General features: G+C 41.1%; 1 pseudogene; it reads left to right on the top strand.

Moving 5' to 3' along the window:
• Positions 1-423: 423 nt before the first annotated feature.
• LOC108712304 lies at positions 424-18590 on the top strand (annotated as a pseudogene).
• Positions 18591-19103: the final 513 nt, after the last annotated feature.

Raw genomic sequence — 19103 nt, 5'->3', positions numbered from 1 at the left:
ACCTTTTCTGGAAAATAATTCTGGCCTTCCTATATATTTACCTTTTTGCTATCAATAATATTGGTATCAACCATCATTTTTACTGGCCAGGTGGCAACCCTACCCCCCACAAACCACCTGGCCCAGAGAGATGGAAAGAGACAATTAGCTGACGAGCTGATAAAATACTGTACTGCTACGCCTACTGCCAGGCCCAGACTGTAGACTTTGGCAAATGCTAGAGGGGCTGCTGTAAGATAATAAGACAGGTCCCTCTCACATACTGTACATGTATTTACATCACTTACAGTAATTCACCATGCACCTTTTAACAGATGAAAAGCTGTTGTCTGAAGAGCTGACTCACTATGTGGTCCCAGACTATCGTGTGCTTAGAATTACCAGGAAGTGTTTGAATTGCCAGAATTACAGGGTATAATCATTATGCAGACTGCATGCCAGGCTGTACAGCAGCAACGAAGACAAAGGTAAAGTGTTCATGTTTTAAAGAAAGTTTACAAGAAACTCAGTATGCAACACAATACAAACATCAGACACTGTTTTTGGAGATTGGTGAGAAGACATCTTTGGAGAGCGTGCTAATGCACTGTCCATCATTTCCCATCAATATTTTACTGCTGTTTTACTCCCATTCCATAGAGGAAGCGTGGGTTGTTTATCAGCATAGAATTAGCCAAAATACTAATCCATGCCCTTATTTTATCCCGTTTAGACTATTGCAATCTCCTACTAACCAGTCTTCTTGACTCCCATCTCTCTCCCCTCCAATCAGTCTTAAACTCTGCTACCAGGATCCTAAAGGAACCTGCTCAACCCAACTAAAATCCCTAGCATGGCTGCCTGTTAAGCAAAGGATAGCATATAAAACCCTTCTACTAACATTTGAAGCCCTTCCCTCCTCTGCTCCTCACACATTTCTTCTCTTGTCTCACTGTTTTATCCTGTTGGTCTTCTCCTCTACTCTCAGAGCCTTCTCTTCCCACCATCCACATCTAGTGCCACCTCTTGTCTCACCCCTTCTATCTTGCTGCTCCTTACCTTTGGAATTCCATCCCTGAATTCTCTCAATCTCTTCAAGAGAAAACTATGAGTCTACCTTTTGGAGCTCTAGAACATTAGCCTAGTCCTGTGCCTACTGACTATGCCTTACCTTGTGCACTTCATCTCCAATTTGTGTACATGTGAGAAATGGTGGCAATGGCTTCACAGACCAATAAATTATGGATTGTGCTGTCTTGCTAGGCTGCACAGACGTATGGACAGTGGTGGTGCACTGCAATGTTCTACAGGCCAAGTGATGATTACCTGCCAGGCTGCACAGACCGTGTCAACATGTATAGGCCAAGGAATGATGGAGGTGCCCTGCCAGTATATAAGCCAAGGAATGATGGAGGGGCCCTGCCAGTATAAAGGCCAAGGAATTATGGAGGGGCCCTACCAGTCTGCACAGATCAAGGGATGGCGGTGATGCACTGCAGGACTTTATAGACCAAGAAATTGTGGTGGTGCCCTGCCAGGCTGCACTGAACAAGAGTTGGTGACCTTGCTATACCAGTTTGCACAGGCCAGATATGCTGAGGGTGGTCACAGAAGCCTACCAGGTTGCACTGACTGTGAAGAGGCAGCAGTGATCTGTCAAGCTGCAGTGACCATGAGTTGGTGGTGGAGCTCTGTCAGTCTGCACAGGTCAAGAGGTTGCAGTTTAGTAATGTTATGCCACAGAGGCTCAAAAGTTAGTGGAGTTGCACTAAAAATACCTTCCTTTTTAATGTGTGATGGATTCTTGAAAAAAGAAACTCTTATGAGTAAATTACTAAAAGGGTAATAGCAAATAAGCAGAAATGTGATCTTTCCAGGCTGCACTATTGTTTATTCTTCTTTTACTTGGAGCGGGAGCTCAGAGCGGTGATAGAACTGCAGATGAAGCAGTGCCGTCCAGCTGCTTAACTGATAGCCTCTTCCAATCAATTAGAAAAAAATCCATACTCCAGTCAATTATGAGCCTGAAATAAAGTAGATCTCTCCAATCTAATGTCAGTCCCGGAAACAAGCCACCTCTGATTATAATAATAAATGTCCTAAGGAGGTTAAAGTTTCATTACTTTAAACAGAGATAGTTGGGGGCACAGAGACAGAATCTGCTTTCCTTGTAAATGTTGGAAAGTGCAACTAATCATCATTCCTGACAGACATCGTTAGCATCTCCAGGCGTGGACATTAGGTCATTTCTTAAAGGAACAATAACACCACAAAATGAAAGTGATTTAAGTAATTAACATGTTATGTACTTTTGCACTGCACTGGTACAACTGGTGTGTTTGCATCAGAAACTCTGCTATAGTTTATATAAACACGTATGTAGCCATGGGGGCAGCTATTCAAAGCAGAAAAAGGAAGTTCTTTTGAATCCCATTGTATACTACAGATCTTAAATGTTGTCTACTGTGTAGGCTGCCCCCATGGCCACACAGCAGCTTGTTTATAGAAACTATAGTTGTGTTTCTGAAGAAAACACACCAGTTTAATCGGTGCAGGATAACCGTACTAGGAATGAACAGAATCCACTATTTTGGATTCAGCCAAACCCCCGAATCCTTCCTGAAAGATTCGCCCGGAATACCGAACCGAATCCGAATCCTAATTGCATATGCAAATTAGAGGTGGGAAGGGGAAAAATGTTTTACTTGTTTTGTGACAAAAAGTAGCCCAATTTCCCTCCCCGCCACTAATTTGCATATGCAAATTCGCATTCGGTTTGGCCGGGCAGAAGGATTCGGCCAAATACGAATCCTGCAGAAAAAGGCAGAATTCTGTCTGAATCCTGAACCAAATCCTGGATTCATCTCTAAACCGTACATTATATTGCATTTCTTAAAAGCATTTTTTTTTGTGTAACTGTTCCTTTAAGAAACTCCGTTGTATCATTACTAAAAAGCTCACATGTAAATTCATCTGTAGCCAGTGATTGTCAAGTCGTTGCCAATCCCTTCATTTGTCTATTTAACACAGCACCTTGATTGTAACTCTAGGCTTGAGAAAGGGCCCTATGCGGCCCGAAACGTTGCCATGTTTTTGAAGTCTGCAATGAGCCAATAAAAGTCACTTTTTGCATTATCAAAACTGAATTGTGTGCTACAGCTACTTTGGACTTTGTTGCCAATCCACAAGGCTTCTATTTTCTAACTGCCATTAGAAACATGGGGTGTGGTCAGAAAAAAAATGGTGCAAAATCCAGGAAAATGTCAAATCGTGGAAATTATGCAATATATATTGGTGGGACTAGAGAAAAATGGTGTACAATGAGGTAAACGCTAAAATGAACTTACGGTATGTAAAATTGAGGTTTGACCGTATTTTAAACATTTGCCATGAAGAGCCTGGTTTATAAGGTTCGCATTTATTATGTACTCTACAGACAGGGTTTTACCTAAAGTGCCCATAAGAATGATAAATACCCACTTTATCTCTCCAAATGTGATTTGTGTAATGATTTTCATTAGGATGTGAGCATCATTAAGACAAACATTTTATAAAGTGTAATGAACATCCTGCTTAAGAAACAGTGTTCTAGGAAACATTAACCATTAAGTGATTATTAAGTTGCGGAATGAATGGCCAGGCAATTAGTGGTTGTTTTATCTTCCTTTCAACTTTTTGGTTCGCTTTTTTTTTTCATCCTGAAATGTTAAATTGTAAAATATATTTTATTTTATCTGACATTGTTTTTTTGGCTCAGCTAGATTGATGGTGTTGTGTTTCAGGCAATACAAGAGGCTGTGTTCTCTGTTCATCGTGACTGCATCTTGTTTTCTAATGAGTTCCAGGACCATGCTTATCTTCCTAGAGAGATGGGGGAATCTGCTTTGGCCTGGCAAACAAGGCATGACAAAACCGTACCATTCTTAATGCTCTTCCGTAGGGGCATCTACAATTCCAGTGTGTGGTACTATCAGCACTGTCAGACAAAAATTCCTGTTGTTATAGTCGCTGAAGATGAGTCTGTCATCAGGCAGTACAACATATTGAAGTGTAAAGTGTCATTTTTCCCCTTCTGAAGCAGCTCTGGGAGGGGGGGTCGTCGACTCTGTACACTGTTCTAAATTGATACATTAAGGGGCAGATTTATCAGGAGTCGAATTTCGAAGTGGAAATTACTTAAAAATTGACCATCAAATTGAATCCTCCAACATTCGAATTCGAAGTTGGAAGATTTTATTCATCGTACGATCGTATTCCGATCATACTACGATCGTACTTCGAATCATACAGTTCGAACGATTTTATCGTACGATTTTCCTTCAAATATAAAAAAACTTTGAAAATTGCTCTGGGAGGTCCCCATAGGCTAACATAGCACTTCGGCAGGTTTAAGTTGGCGAAGTATTGAAGTCGAAGTTTTTTTAAAGAGACAGTACTTTGATTATCGAATGGTCAAATAGTTGAACTATTTTTACTTCGAATTGAAGTCAAAATAAATTAGAAGTCGTAGTATCCTATTCCATGGTGGAACTATTCAAAAAATTACTTTGAATTTCAAATTTTTTAATTTCAAAAATTCCCTCGAATTCACTTTGACCCTTGATAAATCTGCCCCTTAGTTGATACATTTCTTATCTTTGTCCCTGCTGAGCAGAATCTCTGGGTTTCATTACAGGCGGCTGTTAGAAATAAATTAATACAATAGTTGCTAATAATCCAGAGATGGTGAAAAGAAATGTATCAACTCAATGTTGCAAAATTGTAACAGTTTAGCGTCCACACCTGAATTACTGAGCTGCCAGACTCAAACACCAGACAGGAACATTCAACTTTAAACTTAGATTTTGGAAAAACAGTAAAAAATAAATAATGGAAAGTAATTGAAAAAAGTCTTTATTTCTGGGGAACAATCTGAAAACAACTGAACTGAAAAAAAGTGTTTGGAAGGTGAGCAACCCCTTTAATTCATCTAAGAGGCAGGGATAAGTGCTGATGGGCAAACCAATAAGAACCAGTGGCAAATATATCACAAGGAAGAAAAATAAGAAAAATAAAATCACCCGAGCCACAGAATTACACTTGTATAAATAATGCATTATATAATGTGTTACAGCAATGCAGTCTAACTGGAGACCCGTGGGCAATTGCAGCCCTCCAAAAGGTTTTTATGGCAAAAGGTTTTTATGGCCAAGACTACCCTTTATGGCCTTATTATTTAAATAATTGATATCAAATACATGGGCCGCTATATGAAAGAAGTTGGACAGCAATGCTTTACAATATATAGTTGTGATTCTGATCAGTTTCTGAATACTGACTTTCAAAAAAGTAACGTATGTATAATTATTGAAACATTAGCATCATACAGTGTTTTAATGCCCAGTTTAAAATGAGCCCTGGAGCTGTATAAATCTTGAGAGATACCCATCTAGAGTGAGAGCTAGGGATGTAGCGAACGGCGGAAAAAATGTTCGCGAACATATTCGCGAACTTGCGACAAAACATGCGAATAGTTCGCGAACGTCGCGAACCCCATAGACTTCAATGGGAAGGCGAATTTTAAAAGCTAGAAAAGACATTTCTGGCCAGAAAAATGATTTTAAAGTTGTTTAAAGGGTGCAACGACCTGGACAGTGGCATGCCAGAGGGGGATCAAGGGCAAAAATGTATCTGAAAAATCCATTGTTGACACAGCGCTGCGTTTTGTGCTGTAAAGGGCAGAAATCACACTACGTCACTCAGGTGATGTTTCTGGACACGGAATGTGAAAAAGCTCACACAGCTAGGTGGCACTTGGTTAAAGACTGGGCAAATAATGCCTGCAAGGTCAACGTATACACTACAGCCGTTGGATACGGAATATATTATTGCTGCTTGAAAAACGTCACTCGGGTGGTGTTTCTGGAGACGGTATTATTATTGATATTTAGACAGCTAGGTGGCAGTTGTTTGAAGAACAGATGCAGATGAGAGATCAGCAGCAGGACAGACAGCTGCCCACAGCAGCTACATACAGAGCACTGCAGTAGAAGGTAGATTACTAGCCAGCAAAGCTACCTAACCTAAAATGTCCCTCAAATCCCTGCAGAGTTCTGTCCCTACAATACAGAGCAGTATCAAGTAGATTACTAGCCAGCAAAGTTACTATCAACTGTCCCTCAAATCACTAACAGCTCTCTCCCTACACTAGCTCTTCCAAGCACACACAGGCAGAATGAAAAAACGCTGCAAGGCTTCAGTTTATATATGGAAGGGGAGTGGTCCAGGGGGTGTGGGGGTGGTCCAGGAGGGAGAGCTTCCTGATTGGCTGCCATGTATCTGCTGGTCTGGGGTGAGAGGGCAAAAATAAGCGCCAGCTAAGGCGAACCCAAATTGGCGAACGTCGCGCGACGTTCGCGAACATTCGCCGAACGCGAATAGTCGATGTTCGCGCGAATTAGTTCGCGGGCGAACAGTCCGCGACATCCCTAGTGAGAGCTAGAGAGCTGGGAGAGTAATGGCAAAGAGTATCTGGAGCACCTGCCACAAGAAATTCTTGAGGCTGGCATTAAGTGTAGCAGATACAAACAGGTGGGGATTCTCCAATAATACTGCAGGCTATATGGGAGCAAATACGTTGCACTGTAACTCATAGCTACCACTTTCTGCCTTCTCCAGGGTGTTCTCAGTGTGAAAAAGCACGGAGCTCAACTGGAAGCTTTTGTATGCCTTCAAGGCTTAGGAGGCAAAGAAACAGGTATTCCCAGTGGCGGACTGGCCCACTGGGATACCAGGAAAATTCCCGGTGGGCCCAGGTGTCAGTGGGCCCTCTTGCTTCTATCCATTTGGCCGATTTCTTGGCCATTCCCTATTTCTTTATGGGGGAAAAAAGGCATAATATTGGAAGAATAGAGTATAGTAAGTAGATATAAAAGACTAGGAGAATAAAGAGGTTTAGCGAGGAGAGGAGAAATAATAGTTTGGAAAGAGGGCCCATGGTCTAAGGTTTTCTGGTGGGCCCCTGGCATCCAAATCCGACACTGGGTATTCCGGCACCTTTTAAGGCATTATTATAGCAATATTTGCAATATATTTGCTCTGCATAATACATTTCTCTCATGAGACTCCAAGAATTTGTATGGAATCCTGGTTATTCCCTTTTTACATGAACTTATTCGGATTATGTAAAATTGCTATACACATGTTGAATTATTTCATTAAAATGGAGTCAGTGAGAGATAGCCTTCCCATATTTCGAATTTGGAGCTTACTGGAAAAAGGGTCCCTTTCACTACCCTGCAAACACTGTAGGCATTGCACACGCCAAGGATCCACAGACAAGACATCACAAAGTATAAATAAGAATAAAAGTAGGAATATATTTATTTATACCATCATATCTAAGGCCTTACTCGTTTCATGGTCATAAGGCATGGCTATGATTTAGTGGCTTTTGGGCATGAAACACGTAAGACCTTAGTTATGATGGTATGAATAAAGATTTTTCTTTATTGCTTTTTTGGTGGCCTGCTTGTGGATCCTTTCAGTTTCCAACACTTGCACTTTTTGCATTGTTATAGCTTGCACACTTTCCTGAGGGTTTGGGCTGGAGCACCTGTATCACCTTAGAATACCTTGCACCGTGTTGAAGTAATGGATTGTGGCACTGGAACGCTACCTCTTAACATGAGAGAGGTCATTCTGGGACTTGAACATTAGTTTAGTCAAATAAGTGCAACTATTGTTTTGCTCGGCTTTATTAAGGCAGATTTTCTTGACCTTTCACACAAATCAGTTGTAGAGGGTAAAAGCCCCTCTGTGAAATGTACCAGCCTTTTGTGACCTATACTTTGACTGCATTTGATAGTTTTCATGCCACCGGGGATTCCCTATTTATTTTGGAAATGAATGTTTTTCTTGGACAGATCCAATAAGTTTCGTGCTGTGTCGGTTGCTCATTCTGTCCTTTTGTTGCTCTGTGCCAACTGAGTTGAGATATTTTAAGTCCGTAAGTACATTATTGCTGCCAAATGATGATCACTCAGTGATATATATAGGTAGCAAACACTGAGTAATATATTTCATTAGTCTGGGCTGATTATCCACCATTATATCGCTTTAGGCACAGCTCAGTCCTAACACTTTTAACAGCTGCAGCTATGTGCTTACAATAATGGTAATCTACAGTCTTGTAATCATTTGGAAAATGGCACATTCGCTGTAAGTTTAATGGCTGCATTAGTGATTATGTGCATTAATAGATCTACAGCCATATTCTAAATTGCCTATGTAGTTCTCTGTAAATAACAAGTGCCAACAATCCTATTTAATAAATTGTATATGAACACACAGGTTTTTTTATTTATTTTTTTACTATCTAAACAATCGGTTTAAACAACTGTCTGTTATGCTGGCTTTTTATTGTCTATGTTGTTTACATTGTGGCAGAATTCATGAACATGCATATACAGTGGGCTGCATCTGCATGTGTGTTTTGTTTTGTGTTACACTGTTTTAGCTAATCTCTAAAAGGGTCACTATATGATAAAATGTTCCTGTTGGATTATGTTTAGAATTTACCTGTGTCACTCTACAATAGATAATTGTAATTAAAAGGAGGTTCATAATTGCCAATTATCAATAAACAAATTATTTGGGTTCTGGAAGTCATTTCTTGGCATCCATCTGGACTTCATCTGGGTGCCATGAGAAAAAGGTTAAATAGGTGATTCACCTTTAAGTTAAAAGTAGGTCATAGAATGCCATAATCTCAGAAACTTTGCAATTGGTTTTCATTTAGTTATTTATTTCTGCTTCTTTCCAGTCTTCATATGGGGGTCATTGACTCTGGCAGCCAAAAGCTATTGCTCTGTCAGGCTGTAAATTTATTGTTCCTTTTTATTGCTTATTTTTTTATTCAGGCCCTCTCCTTTTCCCATCTCTCATTCAAAACACTGCCTGGTGTCTATGGTAAATAAGACCCTAGCAACCAGAAAGCTGCTGAAATAACAAACTGGAGAGCTGCTGAACAAAAAGCTAAAAGATGATTAATTGCAAAGTGTCTCCGAATATCAATGTCTACGTCATACTAAAAGTTAACTACCCCTTTTTAGAAACTAAGAAACTATGCATCCATGCATATTGTGACATTAAGTGTTTCAATTGCTTAAAGTAGAAGTAAGGTTATACTGGAGGGTGCCAGATGTTAGCCACATCCAAGTGATTATAATTGCTTACCTGATAACACCAGCCTGTGCTCCTAGTAGCAGAAAACTGCTCCAGTCTGTGGTACTTCTATGGGAGAACAATGGAGCAATCACAGATGGCTCTCTGGTGCTCCTACAGATGTACCCTGGACCAAACAGGAACATCGGCCTGGGGTATCAGGGAACCAGGAACAATTACTGGGGGTGACTAACATTTGGCATCCCCCCAGTGATTATAACTTTGCTTCTCCTATACATCAGTCTTACTCAGAGAGAAATTGTATTTAAAAGGAATGCCTGTGCTGGCACAGTTTTCTAAACAATCGCTGTGCTCACTGTAAGAAAACTTCATGGGGTTGTTCCTGGATTATTCCATTTCTAGGGTTACTTTAAATTCTTTAGTGTTCAGCAAACCTGAATCTGAACGTACAATACAATAATTTTAATTTAAAACACTGAACAACCTAACATGATTTTTTTTAAATTCATTTTGTATACTGTTTCTAAAAGCTTTATATGCAAATTAGTGATCTGGCCAAATCTTAGATGGAGGATTCTCCATTTTGATGAATCCAGGATTATGGATTTGGTGACTTTTGAGCAGATGAGCAGATACAAAGATTTAAGAATTAAGAGGCAGATTTATTAAGAGTCGAATTGAAAATTCAAATTCGAATTTTCAAATTCTTTTTTTATGGTCAAAACTGTCAAATTCGACTAGGGAATTCTCCAAATTTGATTCGAGTCTTAAAAAAAATCTAATTTGATTTTAAAGATTTATCATACTCTGGCCCTTTAAGAATTTGAATTTGACTATTTGCCACCTATAACCTGCTGAATTACTGCTTACGTGAATGAGAGAGGTCCAGGGGTCAATTTGGAGTTGTTTATAGCCTTCCTGACATTCGAGTCTTTTTCAGAGAAAAAACTCAATTCGAGTTTGATCGAATTCAATTTGAGTTTTCGGGTCGCTTAAATTCGTCCGACTTTTCCAAATTAGATTTTTTTTTTTAATAAATCTCCCCAAGTTGAATTCCCAATTCATTCAAATTTAAGGGAGTTTAAAAAAAAAACGCATGAATTCAAAATTTGACCATTGATAGATGTAAGGTATTGTGATTAAATTGGTGCCTTACTCCAGTGGTATAATGTTTGTAGCTGTTGCTTCCAGATTTAGTGTTTATTTCTTGCCATATTTAACTTTCTGTTCCTTTCTGTACCTCACAGTCTGATATATTGATTTGGAATCCTTTCAGTTATTAAAATTATCTTTAGCCTCCTGCAAAACCACTCAAGCTTCCTAGCCCTTACATTTTATGTTTCCAGCTGTTATTAATAAAGACACAAATCATATTTGTATCTATAACCTTCTTCATAATGACTTGCCATGCAGAAATGTGATTATTTGCTTTAGTGAAATTGGTGGACACAATGGGAATTGATATTTCCCTGGTCACTATGGCAGCCTCCACACCTATGAGATTCCCCGCCCTCTTACCAGTGATAGGACAGAATTCACCGATGTAAATCCACCTACCTATATAGTATAGCTCCTCCCTTTATGCTATGTCTTTTTTCTGTCCTCGCAGTGGGGAATTTTTTGGGAGTTTTTAAGCTCTGTATTTTCTTTTGTGGCTCACAAGGACCCATGTTTGGGATCCCAGACCTGGGGAGTTCAGCCTCTCTCCCTGGTAGGGCCTGGCAAGGGTACTTCCTCTTAGAGGAGGTCAGCAGGTCGGACCCCCGTTATTAGCAGCCCGGGGGTCACTGTTTACCACCAGCGTGTCTGTTTTACAGTGCAGGGATTTTGGTAAGGCCGTGTCGTAGACCGGTAAATGGGCGGCACTTAGACAGAGAGGTAAGGTTGCGTTCCATCTATGCGTTTCAGCTACTTCCGCGTCATGTGAGCAGGCAGCTGGAGGGAGGCGTCTTTACGCATTCGCTCCCTCTTGCGCTCTGCGTCCTGTGTCTTTAGATGCGAAGGGCGTTGTGAGCGGTGACGTCATTTTACCGCGACTACAGCGTGTATGCTGGCGTGTAAGAGACAGTAACACAGATGGAGCGTTTTTCCTCTTCTAGAGCGGTAAGTTTCTGCCCCTTAAGTTTTTTTAGCTGTGGTTATATTCATATTTTAGCTATTCTCACAGCGTTATTTCCTATTTAGATAGACAGTGTGGATCAAGTGCCTAGTAGCCCAGACAATGCTGCAAATGAAAATAGGAGGTGAGCCACAGTTATGGTAAGTTTTGTAGTGTGGTTAGGCAGGCAAAAGAGTGCTAAAGGTGATTTCTTTTTTTCTCAGTGTGTCTCCCCCTAGAAAACGGAGCAGCAAGGAGAAACATAAGAATTGTGTGGCTTGTGACAGTCCAGCAATGAAACACTCTAAATTGTGTCAAAGGTGCACAAGAAGATTATCTGGAGATGCTGCGGCAGATACAGCAGATGTTATGCGCTGGATAAAGGAGGCAGTGACAGAGGGACTGAAGTCTGCAAAAAGGTCCAGAGAGGAAATGGTAGATAGCCCTAGACATGGGTCTAGGACAGGATCGTCGAGAGGTGAAGACATAGAGGTTTCTGAGGTGGAACCTTTAATTAAGGCTGTAAGAGCGCAATTAGATCTACCTGAGAAGGTTCAGGCACAACAATCATCTTCTAACCCTTTTAAATTCCTTAGGAAGGAAAGGTCGACATTTCCATTACATGATGTAATTAAGGAGATCATAGTCAAGGAATGGGAGAAGACGGATGCAAAGTTCCCAATTCCATCAAAGGTACAGAGAGGGTATCCGTTTCCTGAGGAGGAAGAACAGATCTGGAACAAGCCGCCAAAGGTGGATGCTGCAGTGGCCAGATTGTCAAGACGGACATTATTACCAGTTGATGATGTGGTGTCCTTCTTAAATCCTATGGATAGGAAGATGGAGGCGTCGCTTAAAAAGTCTTACCTAGCATTAGGAGCAACATGTAGACCGGCATTAGCACTTACTTCGGTGTCTAGAGCGATGCAGATGTGGTTGCAAAATATGGAGTCAGCCCTAAAGAGGGGTGTAGATAGAAGGAGTATCTTGGAATCCTTTACAGAGATTAAATTAGCGGCAGATTTCATTACGGAGTCTTCAGTGGATTTGGTAAGATCATCTTCCAGGGCAATGGCGCTATCAGTGTCAGCAAGGAGGGCACTATGGCTGCGAGCCTGGAACGCGGACAAGGCTTCAAAAATGAATTTGTGCAATCTACCTTTTGAAGGCCAGATGCTTTTCGGACCAAAACTCGATGAAATCATCAAGAGAGTCACAGGGGGTAAGAGTGTGTTCCTACCTCAAGAGAGAAGGTCTGAAGGAGTATCTGGAACATCTCAGAATAGGCGGCCTTTTCGGAGCAGGCCGTTTTTTCGTGAACAGAAGTCCAGGGCATCGGGACAAGGTGTACAGCCACAATGGAGAGGAGGTCAGTCAACATTTGTTAAGACGCAGAAGCCTAAACAAGAGAATTTTAAGTTCACAAAGAAGTCATTATGAAGGTGTGGCAGCTCAGACTTCAGTGATACCCAGGCGACTTCAAACGTTTTTGGAAGTTTGGGCAAGGTCCATTACAGATCATTGGGTATTAGACACAATAGAAAGAGGATACTATTTGGAATTCAGGGAGAAGCCGGCAAAGAATCTCTTTATTCTTTCTCAAATTCCTCAGCACATAGAGAAAAGAAAGATTCTAATATCTTATGTTCAACAGCTTCTGGCAGAGGGAGCAATAAAACCAGTACCTCAGGCATTTTGGGGGAGAGGCATCTACTCAACTCTATTTATGTTAAAGAAAAAGACGGGAGATTTTCGGCCGGTTTTGGATCTGAGGATAATAAATTCATTTTTACGAATAAAAAGCTTCAGGATGGAATCTATATTCACGATAATCAAGGAGGTTCAACCAGGGGATTGGCTTTTGTCAATAGACCTGAAGGACGCATATCTACATGTACCCATAGCAGAATCCCATCAAAGGTTTCTAAGGTTTGCAATAGCAGAGGACATGCACTATCAGTTTACATGTCTGCCCTTTGGCCTAGCAACCTCACCAAGGGTATTCACGAAGATATTGCAAGTACTGATAGCGGAACTAAGGAAAAGAGATATACAGATATATCACTATTTAGACGATATCCTGCTCAAGGCAAGGAACAGGGAAATCCTAATTCGTCACAGAGAGTTGGTAGTCGGATTTCTAAGTCAGCATGGTTGGGTATTGAACCTGCAAAAGAGCCAGTTAATACCAACACAGGATTTGATCCATTTGGGTGCAAGATTTCTGACGGGGCAGGGAGTAGTCACCTTGCCAGAGGAGAAAAAGAGAAGGATAGTAGTGGCAATTCTCAGCTTACGGAAGAACGAGAAGATGAGGGCAAGAGAAGTAAGCAGTATTTTAGGCCTGTTAAATTCAACAGCACCAATGGTGATGTGGGCGAGATGGCACACAAGACCACTGCAATGGTCTTTTCTGGAGCAGTGGAAAAGAGACAGACAGGATTGGGATCAAAAGATCGTAATACCTCAAGCGGTGAAGGAACAAATGAAGTGGTGGATGTCCAATTCCAATCTGTCCAGGGGTCAGATGCTGACCGAGGTGCAGTGGACGATTCTTACAACGGACTCCAGCCCCAGAGGTTGGGGAGCCCATGTGGGGGAAGATTATGTTCAGGGCAGATGGTCTCAGGAAGAGAGTGGTCTATCAGCGAATGTTCTGGAATTGAGAGCAGTTTGGAAGGCAATTCAGTTATTCGAGTATCAGATAAAGGAAACTTCCCTGATGGTAGAGATGGACAATTTGGCGGCAGTGGCCTACATACGAAAACAGGGAGGTACGCGCAGTCGGAGTTTAATGCAGGAACTTCAACCAATTATGCAATGGGCAGAAGCCCATCTTCATCACTTATCAGCGATACATGTTCCTGGGATTTGGAATGTCAAGGCAGATTTCCTAAGCAGAATAACGGTGATGGATCACGAATGGGAATTATGCCAGGAGGTCTTTTCTCAGATAGTGGAGAAGTGGGGATGGCCACACATAGACTTGATGGCGTCTCACAACAATCACAAAATAAAGAGATTCTGCTCAAGAGTTCCATGCCAGGGGGCAATGGCAACGGATGCATTGAGACAGAGTTGGAAGGGAGAATTGATGTACATATTTCCCCCGATACCGTTGATTTCCAGGGTTCTAAGGAAGATAAAGGTGGAAAGAGCAGAAGTTATCGCAATTCTTCCAGATTGGCCAAGAAGGCATTGGTATCCACTTCTCAGGTCATTGATGATAGACAGACCGTGGAGTCTACCAGACAGGAGGGACCTGTTATGTCAGGGACCATTGTTGCATCCAAACCCGCGGGGGTTGTCTCTAAAGGCTTGGAGATTGAGAGGCAAAGATTAAGACAGGAGGGACTGTCGGAACCTGTAATAGATACAATTGTGGCGGCCAGGAAAGGTTCTACGAACAAAACCTATGAAAGAGTGTGGAAAGTTTTTATTCCTTGGCTAGTGCATAAGGAATTGACAATTGAAAAACTGTCAGTGACACAGGTTTTGGACTTCTTGCAGGCGGGTTTCGATAAGGGACTAAGCCTGAGAACTTTAAAGCTGCAGATTTCTGCTATATCAGCTTTAACAGGAGAACAATGGGCAAGAAATTCCAAAGTAATAAGATTTGTAACCGGGGTAATGCACCTTAGGCCACCGAGCAGGACACTCTCAGCTGTATGGGATTTGTCATTGGTGCTACAGGCTCTCACAGTTGAGCCATTTGAACCTCTTAGAGGCATAACTGACATGCTACTTACCTTGAAAGCGGTTTTTTTAACGGCAGTGGTATCGGCCAGAAGGGTTAGTGACCTACAAGCCCTCTCATCAAAACCGCCATTTACTGTTATTCAAGAGAATAAGATAACGCTGAGGACAGTACCAGAATACCTGCCAAAGGTGGTGAGGTTACAACATCTGAACTGGGAAACAGTTTTTCCAGCGATATATCAAGAGGGCACTTCAGAAAAGAGGAAGTGTCATAGGTTGGATTTAGTCAGATGCATATCAGTGTATCTAAAGAAGACGGAGACTTGGAGAAAGTCAGATAGACTTTTCATTATACCAAGTGGCAGTAGGAGGGGGCAAGCGGCCTCAGTATCTACTATCAGCAGATGGATAGTAAATTGTATACGCATTGCCTATCAGAACAAAGGAAAACAATTTCCTAAAGGGGTAAAGGCACACTCCACAAGGGCGTTAAGTACTTCATGGGCATTGCAGGCAGAAGTTCCGATGGAGAAAATTTGCAAGGCAGCATCATGGAGTTCAACAAGAACGTTCTTAAGGCACTATCATGTGGGAGTGCAACCCAGATCTCAGGAGGAATTTGGAAATAAAGTATTAATGGCGGCATTGCCTAAATAATTATAGGAATAAAATCTTTTCGTGTGTAGCAGAATTGAGTGTATGTGGTTTTCTTTTAGGAGGACCCACCCATTCTGATTACTTGGGTATGATTTCATAGGTGTGGAGGCTGCCATAGTGACCAGGGAAAAGGGAAAATTTAACTACAATACTTACCGAAATTTTCCTTTCCTGGTTACTATGGGCAGCCTTCACACCATTTCCCTCCCTAAGAAAAAAAAAAAAAAGGGTGTTATGTTAAGCTCGGACACAAAGACATAGCATAAAGGGAGGAGCTATACTATATAGGTAGGTGGATTTACATCGGTGAATTCTGTCCTATCACTGGTAAGAGGGCGGGGAATCTCATAGGTGTGAAGGCTGCCCATAGTAACCAGGAAAGGAAAATTTCGGTAAGTATTGTAGTTAAATTTTCCCTTATCCATCTTTTGGAGCTTTGGATTTTATTAATTTCTCTACTCTACAAAGTTAAGTTGCATCTTCTCACGTATTAACAGGGGATGAACTTCCTGAGTTTGAGCTCTGTTCTCTTACCCGGGTCTTAGGGTCCTAAGTAGGAGACTTATTTAAATATGAGATGCTATTAACCGAATGTCACCTCTACTATAGATATTCAAAGTGACATTTTAATATATGGAACCAAGCCACGGAACGGAGCAATCAATGGAGATTTGGTGGCAGTGGAATTGCTTCCAAGGTCTGAATGGAAGCGGAGAAATGATGATCTGTGCGAAAATGAAACCGATGAGAAAGTGGTGGATACTTAAGCAGAAGTTATGCCAACAGGTGAGAAGACTCAAGAAAGCAATCCCAAATAGGATACCTAAAAGTATTCTTTAAGAGGCCAAATTTATTGGAATACTTCTTAGGTTGAGTGGTGGGAATCATGCAGCGGAACTGGATTATGTGGTAACTTTCCCAGCCAAAGACATTGAAACCCACTGCAAATATACCCAGAAGGTCCTTGTTATGCCTTGGGACTACAGAATTCCCAAAATAAGAACAAGCTCTCAGCAAGCAAAAGCTTTACAGGTATACTACAATTTCATGTCTTCAACTGTTCAACTACTGTTACTTACGGTGTCATTTTTTTTAGATATGCCACTAGCTGTATATTCATTGATTCACTGTATAGATACTGATATTCGTGCCTCAAAACACTTGATAGTTCTTAAATGTAAATTCATCTTCACACATCACTTACAATTCCATGGTAGAACTTGTACATTTTAGTCTCCGGCTATGGTAGACAAAGGTGTCCCTTATGTTTCAGTCAGAGCACAAAGTATATGTGTTTTTGGTATGTTGGGTCAGTTAGAAGCACTTTTAGTTTTATCTACACTACTATCAACAGCCATTCTTCAGCAGTAATTTCCCTTATATGAATCAACCAAAGACGTCCCACACCAATCCAGGTTTTTCATATGCTTTCTCTTTACATTCTCTGTGTATTTACCCTTGCTCAGGATTACAGGGTTGTGGTAAGGATAGACTTTTGGGAATCTACCTAATCAGGGCCGCCATTAGAAATCACAGGGCCCTGTACAACAACATTTTCAGGCCCCCCCAGATCCCACCCACTCCCATCACAGTTAAAAGACCACACAGACATCAGCGCTAAAAAAGTAACCCAACCCACACACAAGTTATAAAAAGCTATTGATGGTCAGGGCCACCTTATAAGTTAAAAAAAAATAACATTGGCGTCAGGGCCCCCCTTACAAGTTTAAAAAAATTGGGGCCCCAAAGAATATTTTTAAAAAAAAACATTGGTGCCAGGGTCCCCCTTACAAGTTAAAAAAAATTGGGGCCCCAAAGAATATTTTTTAAAAAAAACATTGGTGCCAGGGCCCCCTTACAAGTTAAAAAAATTGGGGCCCCAAAAAATATTTTTTATAAAAACATTGGTGGCAGGGGCCTATAGAACATTAAAATAATACATTGGTAGCCAGGGAATTAAAAAAAACACAAATTGGTGTTCAGTAGAATTGAACTCATGGCTTCAGGACTTCAACTTTTGTGACTTTTGGGTCTTTTCGCCGCTTCAGGGCTTCAGCTATTTTCATAGCTTTGGGTCCTTCGGCTGTTCGCCACTTCCGCATATCGGCTGTTGGGGACTTCGAAAATGGCCGCAGGCTTCGACGCTCACAAGGAGGGCCTGGATCTTTCAATACTGCAGCACTGCCGGGCCCCCCTTAATGCCCGGGACATTTGTCCCCCCCCCGATGGCGGCCCTGATCCTAATGGACACTTTGTTCGAGTCCTAGGACGCACTGGAAATCTAGAAGCTGAAATTGCAACTATTCTGGTGGAGAACAGTATTAGTGTGAAAACCTTCTCTGAAGCTCAGGTTGTTTCTATTGGGCTACATGTCAAACTGTAAAAAGGTAGCATTCCCCTTTCACAGTAAAGTAACCATGAAATAATCTTAATAATCAAGTTCTATGTTGGGTTGGAGAACAATTTTGGAATACGGACTGTTCCTGATATGACATTTGTAGGTTTACAGAATGTGTTATTCACAATTGCCGAGTTAATGGGAGACAGTCTACCATTCGTAGACAAAGTGTAAATACTTAACTTTTAGCTGTAATTAAGGCAAAGCAAAAGCGCTGTGTTAATAACCTTATTTCATCTCGGTCCATAGCTAGCAGAGATGCCCTCAAACACCCCCGGAGAGTCCACGGCACTTAAAGCCAGAAGAGGGTGACCATTTGGATCTGCGGGAAAGCCACTTGGTGTTCAGTATTGATCCAATGGGCTTCGAGGATGTGGATGATGCCCTGTCCATTTGTGTGCTACCCAGTGGGGACTTGGAGCTAGGAGTGCACATTGCAGATGTCACACACTTTGTGCAGCATAATACTTACACAGACATTGAGCAAGATCCAGGTATTTAACATGAATGTAGTACAGGTATGGGACCTGTGGGTTTTCTGCATAACAGATGTTTCCATAATTTGGAAACATTAAATAAACCCAATAGGTTGGTTTTGAGTCCAATAAGGATTAATTATATCTTAGTCTGGACCAAGTCCAAGGTACTGTTTTATTATTACAGAGAAAATATTTAAAAAAATTTAAATTATCTGATTATAATGAAGTCTATAGAAGATTGCCTTTTCAGAATTTGGATTGTTCTGGATAATGGATTTCTAGATAACGGATCCCATACCTGTCCAGACCTTTAAACTGACTTCTTGCAGTGGTAATGGTCAAAATTTGTGGTAATGGTCAAAATTTGTGGCTAAACTATAGTATACCAAGTAGCGCAACACAAATGTCTTCCAGTAGCCATTGGCCAAGACAAAGTTGAGCAAAATATTAATAATCAATAATTTATCATTTTAAATTATTTGGTGTAACGAAGCAGCTGGAATGTTGAGGCAAATGTAACGCCCTAATTTTAATCATATTGCTGCTACATTTCCTTTTGGATTGCTGGATAATAGCTTAATAACTCTCATCACTTCTGAACACATAAACAGGCTGTGGAGCAATTCAC

This window comes from Xenopus laevis, chromosome 3S (genome assembly GCF_017654675.1).
Source record: "Xenopus laevis strain J_2021 chromosome 3S, Xenopus_laevis_v10.1, whole genome shotgun sequence".
NCBI lineage: Eukaryota > Metazoa > Chordata > Amphibia > Anura > Pipidae > Xenopus > Xenopus laevis.
This window is presented reverse-complemented; position numbering and strand designations above follow the sequence as displayed.